General features: G+C 44.5%; 1 protein-coding gene across 2 annotated transcripts in view; it reads right to left on the bottom strand.

Moving 5' to 3' along the window:
- The window catches only part of DLG2 (discs large MAGUK scaffold protein 2), a 2,035,798-nt gene that overhangs the window by 1,890,837 nt on the left and 125,150 nt on the right, over nucleotides 1-19,811 (bottom strand). The window lies entirely within an intron of this gene.

Here is a 19,811-nt window from a genome sequence, read left to right as displayed (position 1 = left end):
GGAATCGTGTAGTTTGGCTGCAGTCGTGGTAAGCGAGATTCGCACAGCTTTATGGGGGATTTCTGCGCATCCAACTGCGAGTACTCACGGTAAGGAGAAATTCGTTAAAGCGAATTTCCAAGACAGGAAGTACCCAAGTGCAGTCGGGGTCTGGTTTTGTTACATTGGTGGCAGCAGTGGGATTGTGCTTCCTGGCTGTGAACACGTCTAAACCACCACCGGGATTCCAGATCAGGAAAGTAGACATCGGTCACCCCAGTGGAGATATGGACCTGACATCAGAGTTCCTGAGGCTGCTGCGGATCGTTCTTGCAACAAGCCCTCCAGGTTGCTGGTGTGTACAAGGGCAAGTGCTATCCAACCCCAGGGAAACGGGCCAGGGACCATCGGAAGTTACGGATGCCATTCCTGGGAGAGTGACCCCAGGAGCAATGGTACGCAAAGCAGAAATATTTAGGGGTGACAACAGAATGCTCTCCAGAGGGATATGACTTTGGTGGCCCTGGATTGCTGTGGGAGAGCCTTACAGATCATTTTGTGTTTGGCGATGAAGGAGAACCTATCCTTGAGGACCTGCGAGAAGACAGAGAGGCTATGTTCGGTCTCACAGGGGTCTCAGAGCCTGAACCAGATCTGGAATACCTGCTGATGAAAGAACAGCATCTGGAAAGGGCATACGGGCAACTGCTAAAACATGTTCAGCAGCATGCCCAAGAATCGGCAGTGGAAATTCCAGAGACTGGGGATTTGATAGATTTCTCTGCTGAGGAAAAACAACCTGGTGAGCCTCCAGCAGAACTGCTGGCAACAGGGCCAAACATTGCTGAACTCTGCCCAGCACTGGTAACATCTTCTGGGTTCCACAGACATTTTATTGACTTTTCTACTGAGGAGGAACCAGCCGGTGCTGGCATCAGGGCATGGTGTTGTTGACCTCTGCCCACAACAATCAGCACTGCAGGAGCTACAGGAAGAGGATGCAATCGGCACCTCACAACTGCAGCTTGAGCTGATGTCCGTGGATGGGACTTCGGTCTCCACTGACACAACCCCAGAAAAGGGTCTGGCATTGGGACAGGAGGATGTCAGCCTTACTTTGTGAACACTGGGGGATGCCCATCAAGTCAAAGTGGATGAGACTACGGTCACCACCTGGATACCCCAGGGATGCTGGGCAGTTGAATATATATATCTTGTATCTGTGTTAAAATAAAGTAGTCTCTTTCCTGGTTTTACTTCAAGACAGGTGTTGTCTTGTATGGTCAGCGGTGGTGTCTGTGGTCGGTGTCCGGACAGGGAAGCGGTATTATAACGGAAGTACCCAAGTGCAGTCGGGGTCCAGTTCCATTACAACTGCCCACTAAGACACCTCTTTAGCATTGTCCCCATTTTTGTTTTTTTTTTACATTATGAAGCGTCTGCATAACATAATAACTGGATTGGACTTATTTAAAATGATATTAAAGCTTCAATGTTTAAAAAAAATGTTTATACTTACTTGCTCTGTGCAATGGTTTTGCACAGAGTGGCCTTGCACCTCCTCTTCTCGGGTCCTCTGCTAACCACGGGACCCCGTACAGCCAATATGACAGGGCCCCCAAATCAACAAAGTTTACTATGCTTCAGTTATGAATGACCACAATGATTGATTGGTTCCAATCACTCATTGTATTCATTCAGAAAAGGAAGGGGCTGATAAATGTGAAATATTTACAGACTCTTCCCCTCATCTCCATCCTAGGGATTCTATAGTGTGTTTGCAGCTGGGAAGGAGAGAAGAGAAAGGCGTGGGGGGGCACACGGGGGGGTGCTTGGGCAGCATGGGGAAATATATTGTGCACTGGGAGGTGCTGCAGAGAGTGCCATACAGGGGATTATTTCCAGTAATTGCCCCCCTCCCCCCGCTGTGCTGATCTCCCTTCCTGCCCACATCTGGTTCATCCGGATACCTGGGCCCCCCTGCTGGTCTGGGTCCTGTACAGGAGGACTAGTGGTATTCCCTTATCCATGGCCCTGTCGGTGAGCCTTCATAAGAAGCTGCTTCCTATTGGGGGCCAACCTGCGGGCTACCTCCCACAGACAGAATTTCATTGACAGCAGTGGGAGCCAATGGCTCCTGCTGCTGCCTTTGTGAGCAGAGAGAAAGAAGAGAGAAAGAAGAGAGCCGCTGTAGAGGGCACATAGCTGGATCAAGATCGGGCTCAGGCAAGTATACAGGGAGGTAAGGTGGCAATACGGATAGAGGGACAGTTTTTACCGAAATGCAGTGACTGCATTAGGTAAAAAATGTCCACAACTTTAACATACATGAGCCTTTATATTATATTTATACATTAAACATGCTCAAAGAAAATAAAACAAAACAAAGTAATGGATGAGAAAGGAAATCTGTCATTGTGTAATCATGTAACATTATAACTGTCTATTGTTGAGTTTCTCTCTCGAGATCTTTGCATCTTCTGTTTATCCACCACGTGGGTAATTATTGTATACGCTCACTATTGCCAGTTCTCGGCAATGGACAGAAAAGAAAGCATGAATAGGTTGCTGGACTGCTGTGCATTGGCAGAAATGGGCCAAAACGCAAGATGGGAGCCAAGGTTGTTTTTGTGAAGATAACAATGAGAAATATCGCTTATGTCCCCAGCAGATGTTACCGTCGCCCTGATGTACACGGAGCAGATGTTCCAGCACCGGTTCCTATGCTGGATGTTGGAGATTATCACAATAGACAGTTGGGTAGAATTAGCTGCTCAAAATAAAAAGCAGCCTTAGAACCTTTTATTCCCAGGTCCCCAAAATGGTCAGTTCTCTTACAGAACGCATTATGTTGCATCTACAGAACTCGTCATGGGCTAGACAGTGGTATTGTGCTGTATTGTATTAGGTTTGGTAGTAGCAGTAATGTGAAAAAAAAAGCCCTTCACTTTTAATACCTTACTGATTGAATATATTTTGGGGACAAGCTATCGAAGCTCATTGTCAGGTGGTACAGAAGACATCTCTGTTACATCACATCTATAAGAGATTTCTAGGCATCCCATTCCACAACCATGGACATTAACCACTTCAAGTCATTTTCACCCTCTTCCAGTCCAGGCCAATTTTCACTTTTCAGTGCTGTTGCACTTTGAATGAGAATTGCGCAGTCATACAACACTGCATCCATATGACATTTTTATAATTTTTTCACAAAGTGTTTTGTTTTTGTGGTATTTTAATTTTTTTTTTGCTATAGAAATGAAAAAATACAGAGTTTGAAATAAAAATGTTTTTTTTGCTTAGTTTTTGTTATAACATTTTGCAAATAGATAATATTTCTTCATAAATTTAGGACAAAATGCATTCTGCTACATTTTTTGGGTAACAATAACCCAAAACAGTGTACATTATATAGTCTGTGTAAAAGTTAAGGCGTCTACAAATTATGGGATATATATCTGAAAATTGATCAGTTGAGACCCTAAAATGCCAGACGCTGGTATGAGGTATGGCAGTGATCAGAATGCTGGTAGGGTGGTGATCAGCAAGCTGGTATGGTGGTGAAAAGGACTTTGGTAATGGGTATGGCAGTGATCAGGACATTGGTATGAAGTATAACAGTGATCAGGATGCTGATGGTATGATGGTGATCAAGATGCTGGTATGGGGTATGGAGGTGATCAGGGTGCTGGTATGGCATATGGCAGTGATCAAGGCACTGGTATGGCGTATTGTGGTGTTTAGAGTGCTGGTATGGCATATGGCGATGATCATGGTGCTGGTATGGGGTAAGGTGGTATTATTGTGAGCACTGGGACAGGTGACAGGGGCTGGCTGCATTGTTTTGTTATAGCTACACTGGGGCAGTGATCAGGGACACTGGGGTGGTTGGCAGTCTGTGAGTGTACAACAGCCTGATGGGCTGTTGTACACTCACAGGCTGCAGCATTGATTCTCTCTACTCTCACAGTGAGAGCACAGAGAACTGACCTTTACTTTTACTTTCTATTGTTTACTATGTGATTGCTGTAATTGGACACAGCAGTCACATGCTAAAATACCATGTGACCACTCAGACACAGCGGTAATGTGATAGTCTGTGTCCGGGTGACACACAGATGGCCGAGCTCTAGGGTGCGCGCTCTGTGAGCCACACAGGAGCCGCTGATGTAGGCTGACGTACAGGTATTTTCGGCACTGCTTCCCTTCCACCATTTATAGGCAATGGGTAGATTGGAATCAGTGAATATTGGTTTGGAACTCTTTTTGGCTATAACAACCTTCTTTCCACAAGCATGGGCATTAATATCAGTTTGGCACTCTTTGTGGCTATAGCAGTCTCCACTCTTCTGCAATAGCTTTCCAGAAGATTTGGAGGGTGTTTGTGGGAATCTGTGCCAATATACTCTACAGCTTGTTGGACATCACATTCCAAAACTATACCCAGTAATATGGAAATGCACCACCTTTGCAGCTATAACAGCCTTTACTCTTATGTGAAGGATTCCACAAATATTTGGAGTGTGTCTGTGGGAACTTTTGACCATTCACCCAAAAGAGCATTTGTGAGGTCAAGTACTGATGTTGGATGAGAAGACCTGGCTCACAATTGACATTCCAATTCATCCCAAAGGTGTTCATTAGAATTGAGACCAGGGCTCTGTGCAGGACACGAGTTCCTCCACACCGTGTAAAGCTGGATTTGTGCAGAGGGAGTCACATCCACATCCATGCAATGGTTGCCTTGGACTAAAGGAATGAAAACCATTAAAATACCACCACACAGGGGCAGACTGACCATTTGGGAACTCGGGCACTGTCCGAGGGTCCGGGGTTAGTAGAGGGCCCCATGAGATGCCCTTGGTACCTTTCATAGGCTTTTTGGGGTGTAGTTTGAGTGTGGGCGAGGACACAGGGGCCCCATGATCCCCTATTGTCCAGGGGCCCCATGAGTTGTCAGTCCGCCCCTGCCACCACAGAAACAAAACCCTATTTTATTAAAGGGAAGCCTTGCACACACAAACACACTCAAAAAAAGTTAGGCTGGCCATACATTATACAATTTTCTTGAGATTTTTGGTTTAGATTTACCAAAAACCATATAATTGGCGGTCAAACTTAAACAACACTTTCAGTTGTATCCAATTAGGCAGGCTCTTGCACTACATAGTTGAAGGTAAATCTAAAAGAAATTGGGCAGAAATTTAACAGAAAATTGTATAGTGTATAGCCAGCCTTATGCTATATAACCCTCATCCCTAAAGAACAATGATGTGCAGCTGATGCTGAAGTGAGCGCATGTGGGCAGGAAGTAGCTGGAAGAGGCAGGAGGAGATCAGCAGCACTGTGACGTAACAAAGCATGAATAAAGTTAATAATAGTATTTTATTAAAAAAAAGCTGACTGTTTATAGTGTAAAGGTGATTTAGCAAACTAAATATCTTCCAGATCAGGGTACGTTAGGGTGCCCTTCATGATTGGAATATAAAACACATCATGTATTTTATATAGGCTTCCATGGAGCCACAACTACAGCAGCTGGAATGAGATGGGAGATTTGCAGATGTCTCGGGGGACAGTTGGTGTGACCTGACAGGGCAATGAATATTTAGACTCGTTGCTGCATGAAATTGAGAGCAGAAGAGAGAAGCCGGGAACTTCTCAAGGACGCACACAAGAAAAGAAGCTGCAGAATTCGCCTGGCACCGCAAGCAGCAACAAACCGCTAACTTGGGCAACAGGTTTGACATTTACAAGGATTTACTGAGTGATCGGTGATCCAAAAAGCAAAAAAAACGTGAGGGTAAAAAATAGAAGATAAAGAGCTTTTTCATGACGGAAATCGTCGTTTCAGTGTGTGATTGCTGCAAAGTTTACCTGATTTTTTTTTAACATGATTTCCACATTTAACTTGGCTGCTCTGCCATGCTATATACTGATTATATTTCTTCAAAAAAATGGAAGTTGCTGCTTCTTGTAAATCTCAGATAGTTCAGTCAGTACCATTGGTGAACATCTGATGTGAGAAGAACATCAAATATGCAACATAGCAGAAGGTGTCAAGAGTTTAGGGAAGGGACAAGCCATCCTATTTTGTCTTTATTATGAAACTTTTCAGGAACTGAAATTAACTACAGTATATGGTCAGTCACACCTATACAAACTTGTTTGTTGTCATGGGCTGCTGAGGGTATGGAGATAGGGTGGTAGTCATGTCCTCCATGTTTCCCTCCTTGTTGGGCACCAAACAAGGGTCATATAAGAGGCCTACCCTGGGGTATGGATTTTAGGGACATGCTCTACAAGATTTACAAATGGTACAGAAGACCCTTTCTGTTTGTTTTAGATTGCTCCTGAAGATGTCAATCACCTACACTATCTGGTCACAAGTTTGTGGACACTTGACCACCCACCTATGTGAGCGTGTTGGGTATCCCAAACCAAAACCATGGGCATTAATATTGATTTGGCTTCCTTTGTGGGTACAACAACCTCCACTCTGTCTGTAGAAATGTGTACCTTTCAACCTAAACAGAATTATGAGGTCAAGTACTGATGTTGGATGAGAAGACTAGGCTTGCAAGCCTCATTCAAATTCTTCCTAAAGATGTTCATTAGGTTCAGGTTGGGTCTCTGTGCTGGACACTCTAGTTTCTCCACATCAAACTCATCAAACCTCTTTATGGAGCTGGCATTGTATTCAAGGGCACAGTCATGCTGGAACATGCTTGTTCTGGGAGCATTCGTGTGTGCTCGCTCTTCAGCAGGCCCTGTATGTCCATAAAACATATAGAGCGTGGTTCAGCCCCACCCCCTGCTCCCTCCTGGCTGTAGTTTGCCAACGGCTTCCGCTGCTGTCTCAGGCAATGAGGAGAGAGAGAGCCTGGAGAGCAGAGGCTCTCGTGCACAGCGCTGGATTGCAATCAGGCTCAGGTAAGTATTAGGGGGGCTGAGGGGGGAGCTGCACACTGAAGGATGTTTACCTTCATGCATAGAATGGATGAAGGTAAAAAAACCTTCAGCCTCTACTACCACCTTAAGTCGTTCAGGCTGGTGGGGTCCAGTGAGGCCTTTTTAGGTATGGGGGTGATCAGCAAATGTTTAGAGGAGAGGGAAAGGTGTCAGTAGAGGAGGGAGAGATTGAAGATGTGAGTGAAGGAGCATAGGATGGAGGAATAAAATGACCGTAGTAGTTGTGAGGGAACGGGGTCGAGTGGGTAGGTGGTAAGGCAGGCTTCTGAGAAAAGTTTGTCAAAATCTTCGGTAGTAGCAAGGTCAAAAGAGGAAAGTATTGTCTTTCATTCCTAATTTGGTGGCAACTCACAATTTTGGATTTACTAATCACTTTCATCCCCATTGTTATATTGGCAATCAGGACAGAGAGTGAATCTCACTAACAAGGATACAGACAGTAAAAAAAATGCCTGACAGGAGTTCCACCCAATCTAAATGAAAATCTTTAGTTTAATGCTTTAAAGACGAGCTCCAGTCAAATTTAAAAAAATAAAAGTCAGCATCTACAAAAACTGTAGCTGCTGACTTTTAAAATGCAGACACTCACATGTCCCTCAATCCAGCAGTGTCCTCATGGCAGCTGGGTTAACCCGGCTGTTCTCTCTCCCAGGCATCGGCATCTTCAGTGTGTCCACCCAGCTGTGACAACTTGCAGCTTCACATCTGGGTGCCCACTGCGCATGCACAAGTAGTGCTGCACTTTGTAAATAGTCCCGTAGTCTTCTGAGACCTGTCACGTGTCCCAGAAGACTATGGAGAGAGGGGGGGGATACGACTTCTGCTTCTGATCACCTAAGCGATCTTAGCAGAAGTGAGAGTGGGTGCCTGTCAATTTTGGGTAGCCCCCCTACTCCCCAAATGTGCCAATCCTTAATGTGGAGTGGTGGATGAAGCCTTAATGCGGAACTTCGCCTTTTAGAAGGGGCACATTCACACCTGTAGCACTCCTCTAGTTAGAGCCTGGATAGCAGCTTGGTATGAGTCAGCCAGGTAACTTCAGGTCAGGGCTGAGGACTCTGCTAGTCAGCTGGGAAGGTTACCTCACTGTGTCTTTCATACAGTTCCTTGATCTGAAATATGAGATCTTGGGAGTTGCTTAGACTTTATTTTCTTTTAGTGCTGTTTCATGTCTTGTAAGGTGCATGCATGAGGTCCAGCAAGGATGTAATCGGTGGCCTGTCCCTGAAAAGCAGTAGGAAGCTAGCCATTGACGACATAAAAAAGGTGAAATGTGCTTCTACAGTGTGGGGGACAAGGCCATGACAGGTAGATTGCCATACAACCAACAGGTAAGTAAATGTAGCATTACCCTCCTAGGAGTTGCTGATGAATTGGGTCCCCCTATAGTCCTGCACAGCCAGGTGTCACACATCTTCACACAAGCTGGCAACCAAAGTCAGAAATCAGTCCTTGAGCTTTGGTTTTGTTTATTGAGGGGATTTGAACTGGGATAGGGTTAGGGTTGTACAGGATGCCCAAGGGTATTGATAATTGAAGACAACTTCCTGGAACTATTTACAAGCCTTCTCTGCAGCACAGATTTGTTGTAGAGCTAGCCAGCATTTCTTTTGTGTGCCACCCCAGACCTTAGATGAACTTCTCTTCACCCAGCAATCTGGAGGTATCCCTGAGCAGGGTATCTGGCCCCTGTCCCTTTAAAGAGGTCAACAGTCACAAGAAAGGGGCTAATCTGGTTTCCCACCAGAGTGCTCCTTCCCCTATCCATCCAGGGGGTGTAGGTGTACTCACTCAGATCCTCTCTTGTACCAATGGTGGGTTGGCTGCTGCTACCAGACCTATCAGCTGGGCTGCTCCTTCCCTGACATACAGGTGGTCCTCTTTCAGGAGGCAAGTGAGTTCCACGTTTTCTCCCTTTCCAGCTCCAGGCCTGCAGGTGGACCCCATCCCATCAGGCCTCCTTACTTCTAGCCTCACATCTTCATCTCCCCTTCCTCCACCCAACTCCTCTCTCACTGGACAGGCTCACTCATATTTAAGGACTATTCTGACCCCTTGCCAAGCCAACTGTTGGGGATTGGTCAGAGTACCCTGAATATGCAGAACAGCCACTCTTTACATCCGCCCACTGCTTCTAGACCTTTCTCCAAAGTTCTTGTCAATAGGAAGTCTCAGAGGGCTCAGTCTGCCTTCCAGCTCCTGACTGAAATCTGACCCCCTCTGACTATTACACCTGGGCTGCTATTCAGCCCCTGTCTAACCATTAGGATCTAGCTCCCCCTAGCTAAACTAGGAGGGCGCTTCTAAATGTAAAATCGTTTGCTAGTTTACCGAATGACAATTTATTACTGCTATGGCTAAATGAAAAGCATGTGGGGGAGAGGGCGAGGTCTGTTTTATATTAAGACATTTTACTGCATACAAAAAGGAATTATGTCCTTTCTTCTGTTCCACATACAGTATATACATCATTTTTGTTTCATATAATGGACCTCGTAGGGTTTTACATTAGATAACTCCTGCCAGGATAGTAATAAATAAAAACAATAGGTTTCATGCAGTGATCACAAATTGATGAGAAAACAACAGGTGCTACCACAGCAGCATGGAGGGGGAAGCACATTTCTCGTCATCATAACATGATCAGCCGCTAAAATGTTTGACAAAGAGACTTCAGACAATTAGAAGACTGAAAATGGTTCGGCAGCCTAAAAAATGTGCACCGTTGTTTCTAGAACTCATTATTTGGATAGATAATTCCAGACTGCATGAAAACAAACATGTTTGTCAGTTGCGATTTGCAAGTTATGAATTACCACGACTTGGCTACCTAATTTTAAAGCTGATCTCTAGGCCAGGCTTTCTCAACCAGTGTGCCGTGACACAATGCCTAAGAATTGCCCTAAATTGCCCAAAAAATGTCAACAATTACAGCATTTTTTTTTCTTCCTTTCCTTGTCTTTATTCAGTCTGCTAATTAAGGGGAGGGGTTAATAGGTCACAGGTCCTATATAATATATATAGAGCTCACTCTAAGCTTGCTCATTTTTGAGCTTGCCTGTATTTTGCTTGCTGGACCTTTGATTAACCACTTGCCTACCGGGCACTTATACCCCCTTATTTACCAGGCCAATTTTCAGCTTTCAGCACTGTCGCACTTTGATTGACAATTGCGCTGTCATGCAAGATTGTACCCATATGAAATTTTTATCATTTTTTTCTCACAAATAGAGCTTTCTTTTGGTGGTATTTAATCGCTGCTGGGTACTTTACTTTTTGTGCTATAAGCAAAAAAAGTGCAAAAAATTTTGAAAAAAAAAAGTTTTTTGTTTCTATTGTAAAATTTTTCAAACAGGTAATTTTTCTCCTTCACTGATGTGCGTTGATGAGGCAACACTGATGGGCACTGATAGGCGGCACTGATGGGCACTGATAGGCAGCACTGAAGGGCACTGATAGGCGGCACTGATAGCCTGCACTAATGAGGTGGCACGGATAGGCGGCACTGATAGGCAGCACTAATGAGGTGTCACGGATAGGTGGCACTGATATGCGGCACTGATAGGCGACACTGATAATGGGTACTGATAGACAGCACTGATAGGTAGCACTGACTGACATCACTGCTGGGCACTGACTGGCGGCACTGCTGGGCACTGACTGGCACAACCGCTGGGCACTGACTGGCGGCACTGACCGGCAGCACTGTTGGGCTGCACTGATGGGCACTGGTGGGCACAGGTGGGTGGCACTACTGGGCACAGGTAGGTGGCACTTCTGGGCACAGGTGGTGACACTGCTGAGTGGCACAGGTGGGCGCACTGCTGGGCACAGGTGGGTGCATTGCTGGCACAGGTGGGCGCACTGCTGGGCACAGGTGGGCAGAACATGTGTGTGGTACTGCTGGGCACCGATCATCAGGGCACTGATGATCAGTGACCCTGATGATCGGTGCCGATTCCCGCTCTGACAACTGTCGGTTTTCGGCAGTACTTTCCTCACGATCTGACAGCGTGAGGAAAGTGCAGCCGAGAACCGGCATTTGCATTTTCCCGGTGATCAGCGTGTCACTGGACACGGCTGATCATGTGATAAAAGGCCGCTGTGATTGGCCTTTTACCACGTCACGTGATCAGCTGTGTCCGTAGGACACAGCGATCGCGGAGATCGCCGGGTGCGCACCCCCGAGTGTGTTCTGGGAGGACGTCATATGACGTTCACCCAGAACTGGCCAGCCGCAGTGCAGCCATCATTCGGCTATCTGCGGTCGGCAATTAGTTAAGTGAACATTTGATAAGTGGAGTTAAAAACTGGAGTTGGAAACAGGAGATTCTAACAGGAGTTTACTAACCAGTAAGTGACAACTGATATTTCCTGTTAATATTGTAACTGGGATAATGTGTGCTAGCAGAGTGGAAGGTTTTGTGCAGTGCACAGCGTGCCACATGTATGCAGCAATGGAGCAACAGCTCCAGGATGGATACCGCTGCGACAGATGTGAGCAGGTTGCCCTTCTGGAAACTCATGTTAGAGATCTGGAGGAGCAAGTTGCATAACTGGACAGAACCAACAACCTTGAAAGGAGTCTTCTGCTCTCTGAGCAGGTAGCTAATGGGATTGATGTGGAGGGAGGAGGGGCTAATCAGGATTATCAGATAGGAAGGTGGGTTACTGAAAAGAGACGGATGGTAGGGGCTCACAGTGCACAAACCCGGCGCTGGGTTTGTGCACCCACACAGATTTGCCAAGTTGGGTTAAGATGTGGGGGTGGCAAGCTTAGGGGTGGCAGCTCTGGATGTCACTGCTATCCCTAACAGCCGGGAGGGCAGACCATCTGGGTGTCTTCAATTTACAAGCCAACCTCAATGCACTGTTTAATTGGGCAACTATGTTGCAAATGAGGTTTAATGTTGATAAATGAAAGGTTCTGCACTTGAGGGCTAAGAATATGCATGCATCATACATACTAGGGGGGGTACAACTGGGGGAATCAATGGTGGAGAAGGATCTGGGGGTTCTGGTAGATCACAAGCTTAATAATGGCATGCAATGCCAAGCTGCGGGTTCTAAAGCGAGCAAAATCCTCTCTTGTATTAAAAGAGGTATAGACTCCAGAGAGAGATATCATATTACCCCGGTATAAATCATTAGTAAGACCTCTTCTGGAATATGCAGTTCAGTTTTGGGCACCAATTCACAAAAAGAACATTGGGGAACTGGAGAAAGTACAGAGAAGGGCAACCAAACTAATTATTATTATTATTATACAATGTTTATATAGCGCCAATAGTTTGCTCAGCGCTGTACATTATAATGGGAGACAGTACACGAGACAGCACAGTAACAATACAATACAATACACGAGGGGTTCGAGGGCCCTGCTCCTTGGAGCTTACAATCTAGGAGGGAGGAGATAGTGGTACAGGAAGAAATAGCTGTGGGGGATGGAGTGGTAGGAAGAGTGGAGGAGATCGGCAATTAGGTGAGGGCTGGGTAGGCTTCGCTGAAGAGATGGGTTTTCAGGGTGCGCCTAAAGGTGAGGAAGGTAGGTGACAGTCTGATGGATTGGGGTAGTGAGTTCCAGAGGATGGGGGAAGCCCTGGAGAAGTCCTGGAGACAGGCATGGGAGGAGGAGACCAGGGAACTAGAGAGTAGGAGGTCTTGTGAGGAGCGGAGAGTGCGTTTTGGGTGGTAGATGGATATCAGGTCGGTGATGTAGTTTGGGGCAGTGATAAGAGGCATGGATGAGCTCAGCTATGAGGAAAGATTAGAGGAACTGAATTTATTCTCTCTTGAGAAAAGGAGATTAAGGGGGGATATGATCTCCATGTATAATACATAAGGGGGGATATGATCCCCATGTATAATACATAAGGGGGGATATGATCTCCATGTATAATACATAAGGGGGGATATGATCTCCATGTATAATACATAAGGGGGGATATGATCTCCATGTATAATACATAAGGGGGGATATGATCTCCATGTATAATACATAAGGGGGAATATGATCAGCATGTATAATACATAAGGGGGGATATGATCTCCATGTATAATACATAAGGGGGGATATGATCTCCATGTATAATACATAAGGGGGGATATGATCACCATGTATAATACATAAGGGGGGATATGCTCAACATGTATAAATACATCAGTGGCTCATATAGTGAACTCGGTGTAGAGTTATTCACCCTGAGGTCATCACAGAGGACAAGGGGGCACTCTTTACGTCTGGAGGAAATGAAATGTAATCTCCAAACACAGAAAGGTTTCTTCACAGTGAGAGCTGTGAAAATGTGGAATAGACTCCCTCAAGAGTTGGTTCTGGCCAGCTCAGTGGATTGCTTCAAAAAAGGCCTGGATTGTTTCTTGGATATACAGAATATAACTGGATATAACATTTATAGGTAAAGTTGATCCAGGGAATATCCGATTGCCTCTCGGGGGATCAGGATAGAATTTTTTTTCCCTGCAGGAGCAAATTGGATCATGCTTTGCTGGGGTTTTCTGCCTTCCTCTGGATCAACCGTGGGTATTAGATTATAACTTTTTTTTTTGTTTAATGGTTGAACTGGATGGATTTTTGTCTTTTTTTCAGCCAGATTAACTATATATTAGCAATATTAAAATATGGAAGCCAGCGGGTGGATCAAGCCTGGGGTTTTTTGTTACACATAGCCATGCGTACCATGCCCCATCCTTGTGTTCCATGCCCTATAGAGCTGCCAGGGGGGCTGGGGCCTGCCAGGTGCTGCCTGTCAGTGACCCCAGGTAGGTTGTACTTGGAGACTCTGTACCAGCTAAACTGTATAACATTCCGTACCCATCATCCGCCTAAAAACGCTGTCAACTAACCACTAGCTGCTTTGACAATAAGCTGTCTAATCACTGCATCCCATTGAAGTGGCTTCCAAATACCTGTCTATCACTACTTCGGTTTTTCCAAACAATCCCTTTCATTGGCCAAGGAAGCACAGATGAGTTTTTATAGTGCAAAATAGATTAAAGTAAACAATAACAGAATGGACATCCCTCTATGGGGAATTGCTGGGCTACAGCACTGTAACCTAGATAGAGCTGGGCATAGGCTGTACATGGCTGGATGTGGATAGTTGATGCACTAAAAGGTACAGTGCAAGGGATGAGAGAATTCATTGATGGGCAAATAGCCAGTCAGTTAATTTCCACAATGCAGGGTTCAGGTATGATAGAGAACCTGTCACAAGCTATTGTGAACTCCTAACTATTTACTAAAGTACTGTGTTTCATAAACAATTGCCTATTTCCTCCCAAACTTCTCTACCAGCCTTTTTCACCCACTTCCTGTCTACATGCACTTTCCTTGGAGTTGGGTGCACGTCACTGCTCTGGGCTGGCGTCCTGACAATAATGGACTATGCCAAGGGGATTGGGCAGGGGGCCCCGTCAATTAGGCTGTACAGGGCCCAATGATTTCTGGTGGCCCTGTATGTACAAGAAGCGGTCAAGTCAAACGTGGACTTTTGAGTTTATATAATAAAACAACAAATTTCAAGAAGCAGAGACTGCATTTATTAACAGGTCATGCGTCGATTATCAAAGGATCAGGTGTTCCATGCACTGAATGTTCACAGGAATGACAGCTGTGGGCTGGGAACCACCACGATCGGGATCATCAATGACGGACATAAGGCCATTCAAATGTCTTACTGCAACTGAGCATTTCATCACCGTACTGTGCTTGAAGTCTTCTACAGATATTCATGGGTCTTATGACTTCATTCACAAGAAACGTCATCACCACACGCTGTTCCATGCACGCGCTAACACTGTTGTCTGCCATCTTGATTAACTGTCTTCAGACTGGCCCGCAACATGTATCTGCAACATGCAACATGTACTGCCTATCAGTAATAGGACACACTTGCCACATACTACTGCATGTAGTACCGCCACGCTAGCATCCCTTTTTATACCTATAAAATTAAAAGTTCCAGTTTGACTTCAATGCCCCTTGTATGTATAACTTCAGTTCCAATGGCATGCAATAAATGGACTTTGTGTATATTTGGTGATGTATTTTAATTCCTATGTATGAGAGGCCCACCAATCCTGAAGTGGTCCCCCAAAGTCTATACACTGCCCCGTTTGTGAACATTGAGCCTACATGAAGACCCTGCAAGGCCTCATTGATACCTTATAACTGGATTTGAAGAAGAAAGGATGCTCTTCAAGTACATTTTATCTTTGCTATCTGAACAGTTAGGTATGGTTTTTTTTTTCCCCCTCAAGAAGGCCTTAATTCTGAAAGTCAATGGTTCCAACAAAATGCATCTTGACAGATTGTTCTTTATGATTTATCTTCTGCAGTATTCCATGCATGTCTTCACACTTTAATTCAAACCTGAATAATTAATTTCCTGGAAAATTATGCTAAGTGAGTGCTTCTCTTCGATTGACTACTGATTAAAAGACCATCTGTTTGATGATATGGAACTGGTGTACTGGCATAAAAAAAGCACCAAAGCAGCCTTCACAGCCCGTGACTTATAATCAGCTGCGTTTCTAATTCACTTTCTGAAAATCTGAAGGAAAGAGAAAAAAAAACTTCGTAATATCCCCAAGCCAAATAACAACAGGAAAGTTTTTTGCAACAATGAGTACTTGGCCTAACTTCATACTATTGCATAATAAGAGGTAACTACTTGTTTTGGCAACAACTAATAACCCCCTGGGTGTGCACGTAGCAGGAATACAACCTCTAATTATGTTCCCCACCACTTAATGTGGAATATGTTTAGCAGAAAGCGAAATTCAATCCATCAGCGTCAGCCAAGTTCCGTTCAATTTCTCCTGCAGTTTCTGTAAACGAGCTCAATGCAAATTTAACTCAAATGTTCAACTGATTAAAGGAGAACTCTTCAATAAACATATGAGGCAAATATATAATAAAGAGCAGTTTAGCAATTGCAAACCATTATCTGTTTTCTTATATTGTCCAACTGGTGCTATAAGGAAGGGAGATCATCACATATTAGCATCTCCCAAGCTGTGGGGGGCTAGCCAAGGTCTGTTCTGCTCACTGCTGTGTGAAGATTATTGAAAATGCAGCCTATCCATGAATGAAGGCCAGCAACATCCATTGATACAGCCTATCCATTAATGAAGACTAGAAACATCCACTGATGCAGTCTAACCATTAATGAAGACCAGCGACTTCCATTTTAACAGCCTATCCATTGATGAATACCAGCAACATCCACTGTAGCAGCCTATCCATTAATGAAGACCAGCAACATCCAATGATGCAGCTTATCCATTAATGAAGACCAGTGAACATCCACTGTAGCAGCCTATCCAATAATGAAGACCAGCAACATCCACTGTAGCAGCCTATCTATTAATAAAGACCAGTGAACATCCACTGTAGCAGCCTATCCAATCATGAGGACCAGCAACATCCACTGTAGCAGCCTATTTATTAATAAAGACCAGTGAACATCCACTGTAGCAGCCTATCCAATCATGAAGACCAGCAACATCCACTGTAGCAGCTTATCCATTAATGAAGACCAGCAACATAACTTAGAATGCACATCACTGGAGCCACTGGAGTAAGGCATGTTTGACCTGGGTGAGTATAGACAGCTTAGGGAACCTTTGGCTAATCTCACAATTGGAAGCTGTAATTGCATACTGTATGTTAGTTACTTGGTGGGTTGAGAAGTTGTTTTGCCTCAAAACAAAGTGTTTTTAACACTACTACAATCGCTCACTAATACACGGATTAGGCTTAATAAATATTAAAGCAAAACATGATTTATTGAATAAGTTCTGTTAGTATAATAACATAAGAATTGTCAGAATTGCAAATCATATTTAGATCATATTATAGCAAGAATAAAGCATCAATACATCACCGGATATTGTAGCATCACCCGTTGCCCAACGATTGGGGGACTCTCAGCAATCAGCAAAGGGGAAATCCGGGAAATCACCGCAAGGCACGTCTGCCGCGTCTTCAATGAGTCCCAAATTCCCCTAGAATCCCCCGTCTCTTATATACATAATTTGCAGTGTCCTTGTTTACTGCCATGCGCAGTAGACTCTATTTGTGTAACTATTGTGACTATGAACCTTGACTTGTTCGACTATATATCTTATAACTATAAATCCTTGACTGATTGCAACTGCACATCTGGTAACTATGAATCATAGATCTAGCCTTGATAGATCTTAACAATGTCCTTGTCTTATTATTCTAAACTCTAGTTACCCCTCCACTGATATATCCTACTAAAATTATGGCAATTGAGTGTCAATCATCCTTCACACATACATTCTATACACCCATGTCACATATGTATCACAGAAGTGCTAAAACTAGCAGCAACCAACACGTGAGTAGCCACTCTAGTGAGAAACAAAAGCTGTCCCATCCACCTGCCTATTTGATAGCCTATGATATGCTTCATTTGCAGCAAGTTTGGCATTTGGTGATGGGACACTATATTCTGGTTTGACTTTATGGCTGCCTTGTGTTTTGGTAATTCTCTTTTTTTTGTATAGTGTGGCGGTATTAGGCTTTACCTGATGGGCTCCTGAAAATTTAAGGCTGATTCCACAATTAAGAATTTGTGGATGCTGGATAATGAGGTGGTCTGTCTTGTTTTTAAAATGATGGGAGTTTGGTCCTCCATGGATGGGTGACCCACTGGCCAGCTCAATTGGAATTGTCAATGGGGTGTACAATGGTAACGAGCCATCAGCTTTAAGGTGCAATGTCAGGAGCCAGGTAATTACTGCAGGTCTTACTAAATACTTATGATGTTTTATTATGGTATCTCAAATTGTTAAGATGGAGCTCTTGACTTGCCAGGCTGACTCAACAATGAATCCTAAGGGAGGTTTCTGAACCTACCCAGGCCATGGAACTAGACAGGTGATGTTACTGAGGAGGCAGCCTGTCCATTCACTAGTGTCCAGTGCCATCTCTTTTCATTAGAGGTCTGTGACATCACTGAAAATGCAGACTATTCATTTATTAGAGAACAGTGAAGTCCCCAGGAATGCAGTCGAAACACCTGAGAATGTAGCCTGTCTATTCACTATAGACCAGTGACATCACTGAGAATGCAGCCTATCCATTGATTTGGAGTCAATGACATAACTGGGAGCACAGCCTACCTATTCATTACAGGCTAGTGACATCACTGAGAATGCAGCCTATCCAATTACCAGAGACCAGTGACATCACTTTCCAGAATGTAGTCTGTGCATTCACTAAAGACCAATTACAATGCAGCCAATTGTCTCTATAATAACCAATTACATCACTAAGAATTCAATCTATCCATTTACTAATGACTTACATAACTGAGAATGCAGCCTATCCAGACACTATTGGACAATGTCATCACTCAAAATGCAGCCTATCCATTCACTAGAGACCAGTGACATCACTGAGAATGCCACCTATCCATTCACTAGAGACCAGTGACATCACTGAGAATGCAGCCTATCCATTCACTAGAGACCAGTGACATCACTGAGGATGCAGTCTATCCATTCACTAGAGACCAGTGACATCACTGAGGATGCAGTCTATCCATTCACTAGAGACCAGTGACATCACTGAGAATGCAGCCTATCCATTCACTAGAGACCAGTGACATCACTGAGGATGCAGTCTATCCATTCACTAGGGACCAGTGACATCACTAAGAATGCCACCAATCTATTCACTAGAGACCAGTGACATCACTGAGAATGCAGCCTATCCATTCACTAGAGACCAGTGACATCGAGAATGCAGCCTATCCGTTCACTAGATACCGATGACATCACTGAGTTTCCAGCCTAACAATTCACTAGAGACCAGTGAAATCACTGAGAATGCAGCCTATCCATTCACTAGAGACCAGTGACATCACTGAGAATGCAAGTTAATCCCTTCACCAGAGACCAGTGACATCACTGAGAATACAGCCTATTCATTCACTAGAGATCAGTGACATCACTGAGAATGCAGCCTAACCATTCACTAGAAACCAGTGACATCACTGAGAATGCAGCCTATCCATTCACTAGATACCGGTGACATCACTGAGTTTCCAGCCTATCCATTCACTAGAGACCAGTGACATCACTGAAAATGCAGCCTATCCATTCACTAGAGACCAGTGACATCACTGACCTTTCCAGACAAAGAGACTAGTGACATCACTGAGGCAAGTAACAGCATTGGGGGTGTAAATGAAATTTACTAAAAAACAATGGGTCTTCTTAAAAGATACAAGCATTTAAAATCCTAACTCCCTACTCCTGGCCCCCAATACTTCTTCCTTTCCACTGGGGTCCCCTCAGTTCCATGCCATTTTTATCATTAGAAATCAAGACTAAATGTTTTTTATATATGCCTAAAAATTCAGTTTAGTTTGTATAATATAAAACCTTTTCTGGCGCCTAAATCTCTTGCCTCCCCGCCACTTCCCCTCTACATAGACCCAGCTGCATCAATTCACAGATCAAACAAGGCGCTTCTCAGCATTGTGTCAAGCAGGTGCACTTCCAGGCTTCATTATCAGCTTACACTCACGCAATCGAAGGATGAAAAAAGCGCAGAATATTAGCGAGTCTTTCACACAAATTACCGCATACTTCTTCAGTACTTTCTATAAAATGAATTACAAAAACACACAAAGCCAACTACGCATCCAGGCGGAGGAAGCCCCTGGGCACCAGCTGCAGAGACGCTTGTAGTTCCCTGGAAATGGACCATGGAACGGGACGCTGAGATCTGTGGTTCATCTGGGATGGGAAACAGCAGGCTGACTTCGAGTGGGGGGGGGGGTTCTTTGGGAGGTGGG

This window comes from Staurois parvus, unplaced genomic scaffold (assembly GCF_062004578.1).
Source record: "Staurois parvus isolate SC_StPar_1 unplaced genomic scaffold, SC_StPar_1.0 ptg000173l, whole genome shotgun sequence".
In the NCBI taxonomy this organism is placed as follows: Eukaryota; Metazoa; Chordata; class Amphibia; order Anura; family Ranidae; genus Staurois; species Staurois parvus.
This window is presented reverse-complemented; position numbering and strand designations above follow the sequence as displayed.